The following is a 12,013-nucleotide window of genomic DNA, read 5'->3' on the forward strand; positions in this document are numbered from 1 at the left end:
TCATGTTGCAGTACTCAAAGCACATAGGGTACTTACATTCCCTGGGGCAGTTGTAGACTAAACAAACGATCAGCTGATTGTGCGCATTCTTATTCTAATTTGTTTTCTTTTCTGTTTGAACAAGTCTTGCTTAAAACTTCTTCTTCTTTTTTTAATTTTATTTATATTAGAACACCATTTAGTCTAACCTGGTACAGAGCTTGACTCATATAAAGATACTAATTTAGGTAATGCCACTGGCCAAGTTGGCCGTTTATGGAGCAATGGCGGTGAGCGTCTGATCTCCTCGGTGCCTTGTGTGTCTGTGTGTGTCAGTCAGTTACCATTATATCTCATGAACGACTCGAGCTATCATAATGAATCCTTCTGGGTATCAAGATATGGCCAAAATCTTGGACGTGTTTGAAAATGGCCACTCCGTCAAGGTGACCAAAATTGCTGCAAAAAGCCAATATCTGTCTGCCTGTGTGTGTGTGTGTGTGTGTGTGTGTGTGTGTGTGTGTGTGTGTTACCATTATATCTCAGGAACGGCTTAAGCTATCGACATGAAACCTTCAGGGTATCAAGAGATGGCCAAAATCTTGGACGAGTTCGAAAATGGGCACTCGGATTCAAGGTCAAGGTCACCAAGATGGCTACTAAAGGCTTTTTTGTGAAACGCTATGACTGAACTCCGTAGAGTTTAGCTAATTTTTTTCATATTTAGTTTGTAAGTAGCTTGTAACTTGGTTAACAGTATATTCTGGCAGGGGATTAGCATTTGGATCCTGAATACTTATCTTTCATCCTGTTTTTGTTTTTTTCTCGGAGGGAACGATTTGCGGACTCCTTGCCTTTGATCTCTTCTTTCCTGCGTAACATAAAACGTAACAAAAAAATACTAAGAGGGTTGAAAGGTTGCAACAGGATGCAAAAAAGGCGGACTATACGAGAGAAGTGGAGGAGCGATTGTGCAGTAAGATGTGGAGCAGGTGAGGGAGATGGAATGTGTGTACAAGGCATTCACTGGAGAAATCTGTGCAGCATGTGAGGTGGTGTGTGGGGTGATGGGAAGACAAAAGGGAGTGCCGCACGGTAGAATGTAACTTTGAGACAAGCTGTGGGACAAAAAGAAAAAAAAATGTAGTGAGTGAATGGGAAGCAGATACATGGAGAAAGTTGTGAGACGGAATAGTGAGCTATATGTAGAAAGGAAACAAGAAGTGATAAGATTAATAAAAGAAAGAAGAGAGTGGAAGAGTCTGGAAAGAATTTGAATTTATAGTGGAGGAAATGTAAGCAAATGTTCTGGAAGGAGGTAACGAAAGTTAAACCGGTGATAAAGAAGGTAAAAAGGGAGAGGAAGATAAAAAAGGCAGATTGCCAGTGGATAAGGGAGAAATAGTGAGCAGATATTGAGAACACTTTGAGGAACTGTTAAACGTAGAAATGGTGGGTAACGCGAGTATAAGTGGCTGGGGGAATGGTTGGGAGAAGGGAGTTGAAACGGGATGAAGAGATAAGGAAGATGGAAGTAATGGAGGCAATGAAGAAAGACAAAATGGTGATAGCGCCAGGAACTGTGGCAGTGTGTGGTAAAATGCTGAAGCTCTGGGGAGAGAGTGTGGTAGAACTGATACGAAAGATGCTCAGATTGGCCTGGGAAGAAGGTAGAATCCTGCAGGATTGGAAGTCAGGTATAATTATTCCCCTGTACAAAGGAAAAGGAGAAAAAGAAGTTGCAGTAATCATAGGGCCATTTGTCTTCTTAGTGTAACAGGAAAAGTATATCGTCGGATACCCATTGATAAAGTAAGGGAAATAACAGAGGGATTAGTCAGAGAACAACAGGGAGGTTCTACGAAGGGAAGAAGTTGTGTAGATCAGATATTCATACTAAGGTCTTTGGTGGAAAAGTTTCTAGAGAAGGGAAAGAAATTGTATACTGCCTCCATGGATTTTGAGAAAGATATGAGGGGATAGACAAAGAATGTGGAAAATATTAAGAATCTATCTATCTATCTATATACCTAGGCTGCTTCCCCGAAGGAGAGGGAGGTAGCCGAGACAGGACGACACACTCCCCATTTACTCATCCATTCAAACACATTCATTCGCATCTTAGACACAAAGGGGAGAAGGGACAGATCCTCACCACACTGCACAAGGGTCAACTGCGCAGTGCAATCAGTGACATCCGCAGCAGGGCCCGACAGCAGAGCTGGTTTACCCCTGCCACATCATAATAGACCCATCTTACCCGCACCTGACCTGACTAGCTGATCAGACCAAATGTGGGAGAATATCCCCTCAGGGCTGCGTCATCATTTATTCATTCACAATTTCTCTCCATTTACTTCTGTCATGCGTGGATCAAGTGTTTGCTGTGAGACAAGTGTGTGAAAAGTATTTAGCGAAAGGCAAGGATGTGTTTTGGGCATTCATGGATTTAGAGAAAGCGTATGATAGAACTGATAGGGAGGCTTGGTGGACTGTTTTAAGAGTGTATGGATTTGATGGCAGGTTACTAAAAGAAGGTGAAGAAATTTTATGTAAATAGTAAAGCGTGTGTAAGAGTGGGAAATGCTGTGAGTGACTGGTTTCCTGTGAGAGTGGGGCTGCGACAGGGATGTGTGCTGTCGCCTTGGTTGTTTAATATTTATGTGGATGGTGTTGTAAGGGAGGTGAATGTAAGAGTTTTAGGTGGAGGTCTGAGTCTGATGCATGTTGATGGTGGAGAGTGGAATCTGAAGCAGCTGCTGTTTGCAGATGATACTGCACTGGTGGCTGATTCAGAGGAGAGATTGAGACAGTTGGCAGAGGAGTTTGGAAGGGTGTGTGAAAGGAGGAAATTGAAAATAAATGAGAATAAGAGTAAAGTGATGAAGTGTACGAGGTTGGTAGATGGTAGGGAGATGAATATAGTTTTGATTGGTGAGTTGCCTGAGTAGGTAGAGTGTTTTAAATATTTAGGGTCACATGTTGCTGTGGATGGAAGAATAGATGCAGAAGTGAAGTTTAGAATGAATGAAGCAGGAAAGGTGCTGGGAGGAATGAAAAAGGTGTTTAGATGTCGTTTACTTAGAATGGATGTAAAGAGAAGGCTGTATGAGAGTGTTGTGGTACATGGAATATGGGTGTAACAGAGAGGAAAAGTTTGAACGTAATGGAGATGAGGTGTCTGAGGAGTATGTGTGGAGTGACGCGTATGGATCGAGTGCGAAATGATGAAGTGCGAAGGAGAACTGGAGTTGTTCGGGAGATGGCTGATAGAGTTGAGCAGAGGGTGTTGCGATGGATTGGGCATATGGAGAGAATGGATAATGAGTGATTCGTGAAAAAGATAACTAGATCTGATGTGAGAGGTGTAAGGCTGAGAGGGAGACCACGAATAGGATGGATGAACAGTGTGAAGACAGTGCTGGATGTGAAAGGGATATCTGTTGAGCAAGGAAGATATTAAGAATATATGGAGTAAATGGGAGGCTGTTGAATGGCGTGAAGAGTATGTATGAAGAGTTTGGGCTGCAATGCGTGTGAATGGTGAACTAAGTGAATTTTTCTATCTGATGTTGGATTGAAACAAGGTTGTTGAATCTGTATATGAATAGAGTTATAAAAGAAATACAAGGTAGGGCAGTGGATGTTGGAGGAGTGTTAATGAGACAAGACAACATTTGGAAACTTCTTGTTCTGTTGTTTGCAGATGACACAGCATTGTTAAGAGGCTGGATTGCCAGTCAGCTAATGCTGGAGAATTCTCGACGATTCTCGCATTTTTCCATTACGAGTCAGAATTGCCAGATAGCTTGCTGCTGTGAGTGGAGGTACTTTGTAAAGTTATTCTGTATTCATTCTCATTTTCATTTTATTTTCTCTATAATGTTTTATTTAGGTGATTGTTAAATTATGTAATTTGATTTTAGTTTGTATATGCTAAAGAATTTAGAGTGCTACGTAATGTAAGGAAACTGGAGTATTTTGGATGTCTCCAATTTTGGTAACTGTTGTTGCTAGGAGCAGGTAGGCCTACCAGCACATCCTAGAATGTTGGAGAAGCAAAGAAGGTTATAAAAGGATGGGGGAGAGAATAGAGGAGTTTCAGTTTTAGTTTGGCTTGTGGCCGTGTGAAGTTACTGTAGTGTAGCTCTGGGGTTGTGAACCAGACAGTGTAATTACATGGTAATATAATGACACGAGAAGCCTGTGTTATTACACCTGAGTTGATCATGTGTATGGATCTGCTGTTGTACGCCGAAGAACAATTTGCTGGGTGACGTCCTTCCTATACTGAACTACTGCTGTTGGAGCGTGTGGCAATGTGGGACGTGGACGTAAAAGTTTTGTTAAGTGAAGACGAGGGGGAACTGCAAGGCTTCGTAAATGAGTCTGGGAGAGTGTGCAAGAAACGGAATCAAACGGTGAATATAGGGAAGAGTACTGTTATGGTCTTCGAGAGAAATGTAGTCACTGAATGAACAGTGATACTGGATGGTGAGGAAGTGGAAAATGTGAGTACATTTAAGTACTTGGGTAGTGTGACAGATAAGGATGGAAGTTTCTAGGATGAAGTGCTTGAAAGGATAGAGCAAGGAAGAAAGGTTGCTGTTTCTTTGAAAGTACAGATATGAAATAGGGAAGTGAACTTGGAAGTAGAAAAGTTGCTGCATGACAGTATTGCGATACCAACTCTAATGTATGTTGAACTGACACAAGTGAAGCATGAGAACAGTGGGAATGAGTTATTTAAGAGGAACACGAGCAGTTACATAGACAGGGAGACTGACAAGTGAGGACGTGAAGGTGCGTTGTGATGTTGATGTGGATGTGATAAAAAACGTTAGGGCAGTGGGATGATTTGGCCATGTGGAGAAGATGGAGAGTGAGATACTAACGAGGAAGGTGTGTGTGCGTAAGGTGGAGGGGGGGAGAGGGAGGGAGAGACCGAGGATGAGATAGATGGATGGAGTGGAGAGGTATATGAGAGAGGGGGTGTAAGTTGTGGAGAGAGCATGCAGAGTAATGACAAGGGACGGGGTGACATGGAGGCGATATGTCTGTGGCCAGCGTGCCACCCTTACGGGATTAAGGTGTATGGCTATAGATAGGCAGAGAGATAAGTTAGATTCAGAGGTAAGCTAGTAGTGTGGTGAATGGTTTAGTCAGTGCCATCATTAGTGCTGAATTTAGAAGGTGTAACTGCTATGCTAGGTGTTTTTAGGTCGACTCTCGCCCTAAGAACACTAGCTGCTGAGCCAGGGTTCTCTTTCAAAACTGGTACTAGAATACACTATGAGAGAAGCAGGGCATGAAAACTCTGGTCAAACAACCTTACACGTGTATTATCTTAAATTCACAAACCACCATATACAATGTAGATATAATAAACACACGATACTCTGTCTGGGTACAAAGTCAATCTCGGGACAGGAGGGTTTACACAGGGCTGCTGAAGTCCTGGGCTCCTACAGGTGTCGGCCAGGTGTGGGAGGGGTCCCGTCAGGTGTGCCTTTCCTTAGAGAGCACGGGACAGTCCTCAGGGTCTGCATCATCTGGAGTGGGCTGCTGGGAGGCGTGCAGAGGGCCCTTCTCTAGTTGGGCCTCGATGGGGCGTTTGGTCCCTAGGGCTGGGACCAAATAGGGAAAGCAGGCATGCTTGTTTGCGACCACCATGGAGAGAGGGTCGTTGTCCTTTGGGGCGGGGATGTCACGCCACAGGGTTCAAGGGGCACCTTGGGGAGTTCGAGGACTGCGATCTCCCTCAAGTTAGGCCACCGTCAGGTGTGGGCTGCAGTGTCCTCTCCTCCAGGAATCCGACAGCAGGTGGTCTCACCCGGGTGCCGGCTGGACTGCTCTCTCTCCTGGGGTCATGATAGGGCCTTGCCAGACCTCCTCCAAACATGGTAGTTCCTCTTGGGGGCTGCCTCTATGGGGAGAACAGGAGGGTGCATCACACTCGGCCACAGGAAGGGTGGGCTGAGCAAGGGACGTCCTCCAAAGGGCAAGTCGCAGGGGGCAAGAGACAGGTGGTAGGTGGTCTCTCCCTGACGCGGCTAGTGGCCGTCATCGAGGTCCCAAGGGCAACAGGGGTAGGGCAGCTTGTGGCCGTCCCTCTCCTGTTGGTGCGGCTAATGGCCATCACTGGGGCCCGACTTCTTGGCAGGACTGAGGGTGAGGTGCGGCTAGTGGCCGTCACTGAGGTCCTGTGAGGGGAGGGGAGGCTAGTGGCCGTTGCCCGTCCTCCAGCGTGGCTAAAGGCCATTGCTCGTCCTCCGGCGTGGCTAGTGGCCATCACTGGGGCCTTGTTCTCCAGGTGGACTGTGAGCTGAGTGCGGCTAGTTGCCATCGCCGGGGCCTTGCTCTCCAGGTGGACTGTGAGCTGAGTGCAGCTAGTGGCAATCACCTGTTCACTGGTGCAGCTAATGGCTGTCACCGAGGTCCTGGGAGAAGAGGGGACGGCAGGCACAGAGTGGCTAGTGGCCGTCACTGGTCGCTGCAGAAAGGGAGATGCAGCTAGTGAGTGGCTAGTGGCCGTCTCTCTCCTAATGTAGCTAGTGGCCATCGCTCAAGCGCTGTCTGGGACTGAGTGTTCAGCCTCACCCCGAATCTGGCAAGGGCTGGTCCGGCTGGAGGGTAATGTCCTAGCACTGAGTAGTTCTCACTGGGTCTGTTGCGGGGAATAAGGACGCAAGGTAGTAGGGGACATTGGCCCATACTGCCTGGGTAGCGTGCGTGCCCTCGAAGCCCCTCCGTGGTCTCCTGGGGTGGGTGTCATGATGTTCCGGTGGTGTCTCATCGCAGGAGGTATTTCACTACCGTCTTGGGGGAAAAAGTCACATCCCCATGGCTGGAGGTAGTAGGTGTCCGTGGTGGTGGTACTGAGGGCTGGTGTGAGGTGATGGAGGAGGGCGGTCCAGTAAGGGATGGCTGTCTGGGTCCCAGTGGTACGCATATGTGATGTACAAGGTGGAGGTCGGGGATGTCTCCTGAAGGAATTGGAGGAGGTGGTGTGTCCCACAGATGTGCCGTTTCTTTCCGTGGGTTGGGGCCCAGGAGATACACTATACCTTCATAGCAGGTGGTGGTGGGTTGTTGGTGCTCCCTAGCTGAAGGCTGGTGACTGGTGAGATGGTTGGGGTTTTATGCAGCCGCCGAGGGTAGGTGCAGCTCTTCTATCTGGGAAGTGGGGTTGGCGAGAGTTTCCACTGAGCCTGGTGTGAAGGCAGCATTATGGGGGACGTATTGGGCGTGTGGAAGGTAGGAGTCCTGGTGCTGTAGGTGAGATCAGGGGAGTGAGTGATGGTGTGGTGGAGTATCTGCCAGCGGACGCAAGAGGCAGCCGAATCGGGTGGTGGTGTGGTAGTGAGGGTGGGCGTGGGTGGCGAGTGCGGCCTCGCAGTGTGGTGGTGGGGCATGCTGAGGTGGTCCAGGTGTTTGGTGGTGAGGTGGCAGGGGTGGTGGTTGGGGGGTGGGCAGATTGTTTGGGGCAGGCTGTGGAGTGAGGGGGGAAAGGGGGGGGAGATGGTATGGGTGTAGAGGTGGCCGCGGGTGGCGTGCAATGCTGGAGACGTGGTGGAGGTGTCCTGGGGCCTGCTGGCTGGACTTGCAGTGGAGGTGTGGTGGCGGGGTCTGAGGTGTGAGGTGTAGTGTGGGAGTTGACCGGAGAGGAGGGAGTGGGGGAGGATGGTAGGGAGGAGGAGGGTGTGAAGTAGCAGATGTATGAGACTGACTGGGAGTCTGGAGTGGCGAATGGTGGTGAGTGGCCAATGTGTCCTGATTGAATACCATGAATTCTCAAAGTTATGGAGGATGTATTGGGTGTGTGGGGGGTGGGGGTGGGGGTGGGAGGTTTTGGTGGTGCGGGTGATATTGGAAGTGTGGGTGAGGGTGTGGGTGCATTCCTGGCTGGCGGGCAGGAAAGGCGGCTGGATCTGGTTGTAGTGGTGGCGAGGAAAGGTGAGGGCGGAGGAGGTATGGCCACATGGAATGGGGGCTGGGCGCGGGTGGGTGGTTGATTGTTTGGGTGGTGGAGTCTGGGTGTTCGGGGATGGAGTGGTGGTGGCGGTGGCGATGGGGGGCGAGGAGTTAGTGTGTGGTTTGGCGCAGGTCGCGGTTGTGGAGTGTGGGGAAGAAGAAATCTGTGTGGGTGTAGGGGTGGCGGCGGGTGGCGTGTAGCGTCGGAGGCGTTGTGAGGTGGCTGTGGGAGGGTAAGGGGTCTCTTGGTTGGGTGGCTGGGCCTGCGGTGGTGGCATGGTGGTGGGAGGTGAGGCGTCATGTGAGGTCGCCGGGGATGCCTTGGGGGTCCATGGGGATGGTGAGGTGCGGGTTGAGGATGGGGTGGGGGAGGTGGCCATAGAAGGGGAGGTGGGTGAGGAGGAGGAGGAGGAGGGCATGATACAGCCGACGTATGAGTTAGCCGTGTTGGTGGGGGAGGTGAGTGGTGGTGCAGTGTGCTAGGTGGGAGAGTGGGTGTGGTGTGGCTGGGAGGTGGCGTGTGAGGTGGGTGGTGAGGGGCGATAGGTGGGAGGCAGTAGACAGGTGGAGATGCTTCTAGAAGGTAGGTTGGAGGAGCATAAGGTATAGGTTCCTGTGGGCCTGTTAAGGTGGAGGCAGGCCTTGTGCTGAGGGAGAACAGGAAGAGAGGAGACGATGGTAGCAGGGAAAGTGGTGTGTGGAGGAATGGGAAGGTTAGGAATAGAAGAGGGTAAGGTAGAAGATACAGTGGGAGGAGAGTGAGATGAGGGAAAGGATGTGGGAGTGCACATGTAGTGTGGGTGGGGGGTGTCTGGAGGCTTCTGAAAATGGAGACATCTCTTGTGACAGTCAATGCTGGCGTGTTATTTCTGCAGGAGGTCCAGCCCCAAATAGCCATCGTAGGCACGGCAGGCTGAGTCGAGGATGAGGAATTGGTGACAAGCTGACACATTCTGATGAGTGTCAGCACGCAGGGCCTGGGTTTTCCCAAGTATAGGCAGGGAACTAAGCCCTGCATCTATGAGGTGGGCTGAAGTGGGGAGGAGTGGGCCAAAAACCGAGGCATGGCGGGAGTAGAAATGATGATAGAGGCAGGATCTGGCTGCTCTTGTATCGGCCAGTAGCCTCGCTTTCACCCCATTCGGTTTCATCTTGTCATAGACTGGGGGGCGATGTTTTTGTGAGGGGTCGTCGAGCTCTGCTTCCCCCAAGATTGGAGTAATCGGTGTACGAGGCGTCGTCCTCAGTGCCCTCATCGTCTGGTGAGGACACTCTTGGGCACCCTTGGGTGGCTGTCCTGCGCTACACAGCTTTTGGCTGCTCACGGATGTCATGGATAGGGCATCTGAGGCTGCAGGCAGAGAATTCCCATGGGTTAATGGAGATGATACAGTATTATTATTTTCCTTGGGGGTGGGTGTTGTTGCAAGGTTTGAGTGGGTGTGGGGCATCGTCCTCTGTGTGGGGAATTTATTGACTGCGCCAATGTACTGTGGGGTGGAGCGGGTCGCTAGGAGGCATCTCACCAGTTGGATGTCTTTATCCAGATCTTCCACTGGGTCATGTATTATAAAATGTTGTCTGATGACACTGGGGAGGATCCTTAAGAGTATGTTAAATGTGTTTTGTTCCCGGGTTGTTGTATCAGTTTCCGGGTATGTGGCAGTGACGAGCTGCCTGGCCTGGATGAGTGTATCATCCAGGCTGCTGTCGTAAGTGTCGAACTGTCACAATGCTACGACTTTTCCTAAGGATGGCGTGATGGCTTGGGTCACTATTTGGGTGAAATTCGCCCAAGTCATCTCCGGGACGATCTTGGGTGCAATACTGGCCACTGCCTTGCCCAGGTGAGGCAGGGTAACTGCTGTCTTCTGCCTGTCGTCTTCAAATCCTAAGTCCAAGAGTGATTTGACCATGAATAGGCATGTGTTAATATCACATTGCTCTGGGTCGAATTTGGGTACTTGCATGTGAGGCTTGGTCGCCATTTTGTAAACTGCCCTGTTTTCCTCCTTTCTGTATTCTGATCGGGTCAAGAACCGCCACTGGCCACCAGTGTTATGCTACGTGATTATAGGTCGACTCCTTGCCCTAAGAGCACTAGCTACTAAGCCGGGGTTCTCTTTCGAGACCGGAACTACAATACACTACAAGAGGAACAGGGCATAAAAACTCTGGTCAAACAACCTTATATGTGTACTGTATTATCTTAAATTCACAAACCACTAGATACAATGTAGATATAACAAAGACACAACACACTGGGCACAAAGTCAATCTTGGGACAGGAGGGTTTATACAGGGTTCCTGAAGTCCTGGGCTCCTACAGGTGTTGACCGGGTGTGGGAGGGATCCAGTCAGGTGTGCCATCCCTTAGGGGGCATGGGACCGTCCTCAATGTCATCTGGAGTGGGCTGGGAGGCGGGGAGAGGGCCCTTCTCTAGTGGGGCCTCGATGGGGCATTCAGTCCCTAGGGCTGGGACCAAATAGGGAGAGTAGGCACGCTTGTCTGCGGCCACCCTGGAGAGAGGGTCGTCATCCTTTGGGGCTGGGGAGGTCATGCCCCAGGGTTTGAGGGGCTCCTCGGGGAATTCAAGGACTGCGGTCTCCCTCGGGTTGGGCTGCCATCAGGTGTGGGCTGCGGCGTCCTCTCCTCTGGGAATCCAACAGCAGGTGCTCTCGGCTGGGCGCCGGCTGGACTGCTCTCTCTTCCGGGGTCATGATGGAGCCTTGCCAGACCTCCTCCAGACAGGGTAAATCCTCCTGGGGGCTGCCTCTGTGGGGAGAACAGGAGGGACATCTCACTTGGCCACAGGAAGGGTTGGCTGAGCAAGGGATGTCCTCCGAAGGGGAAGTCACAGGAGGTGAGAGATGGGTGGTAGGTGGTCTCTCCCTATTGCAGTTAGTGGCCGTCATTGAGGTCCCAAGGGCAACAGGGGTAGGGCAGCTAGTGGCCATCCTCTCCTGTCAGTGCGGCTAATGGCCATCACCGGGGCCCAACTTCTTGGCAGGACTGAGGGCGAAGTGCGGCTAGTGGCCGTCACCTGTCCACATGTACAGCTAGTGGCTGTCACTGAGGTCCTGTGAGGGGAGGTGTGGCTAGTGGCCGTCACCCATCCTCCGGTGTGGATAGTGGCCATTGCTGGGGCCTTGTTCTCTGGGTGGACTGTGAGCTACTTCGTAAGTGCGACCAGTGACCTTCACCTGTTCACTGGTGTGGCTAATGGTCGTCACCAAGGCCCTGGGGGGAGAGGGGACGGCAGGCACAGTGCAGCCAGTGGCCATCACCTGCCTGCTGGTGCGGCTAATGGCCATCACCGAGGTCTCACTCCCTGTGGCAGCTGCAGGAGGGGAGCAGCTAGTCGCCATCTCTCAATTTGTGCAGCTAGTGGCTGTCACTGGTTGCTGCATGGGGGGGGCGATGCAGCTAATGAGCAGCTAGTGGCCGCCTCTCTCCTAGTGTGGCTAGTCGTCGTCACTTGGGCGCTGTCTGGGACTGAGTATTCAGCCCCACCCCAAACCTGGCAAGGACTGGTCCAGCTGGAGAGCAATGCCCTAGCACTGTGTAGTTCTCGCTGGGTCTGTTGTGGGGAATAAGAGTGCAAGGTAGTAGGGGATGTAGGCTCATACTACCTGGGTAGCGCATGCGCCCTCAAAGCCCCTCCGTGGTCTCCCCCTGGGATGGGTGTCGTGACGTCCCAGTGGTGTCTCGTTGCAGGGGGTATTACAGTAACTTATGCGCATAGTTTTATCACGAGTATTGCATAGCACCAGAAACATATGGCTGATGGTATGTAATGTATTTCAATATCTTATTCCTGCATAAATTTAACAATTTTGTACATTTTCTGCTCCCTGGAATTAGTTTTGCCATTTTCTTTCATTGATACTGTTATACTGGGTGTTTTTAGTCCCACCTCTCTTCCTAAAAACGGCCGCGACTGAGCGGGGTCCTCTTTCCGGACCAGAAGTAAAGCACCCACAAAGGAACAGGACATAAAAACCAGGCAGTACACCTTAACACATCTATTGTCTTAATTCATACATCGTTACGATATAG

This window comes from Coenobita brevimanus, chromosome 98 (assembly GCF_032717465.1).
Source record: "Coenobita brevimanus isolate Jiangsu-jjx chromosome 98, ASM3271746v2, whole genome shotgun sequence".
Taxonomy (NCBI): Eukaryota; Metazoa; Arthropoda; class Malacostraca; order Decapoda; family Coenobitidae; genus Coenobita; species Coenobita brevimanus.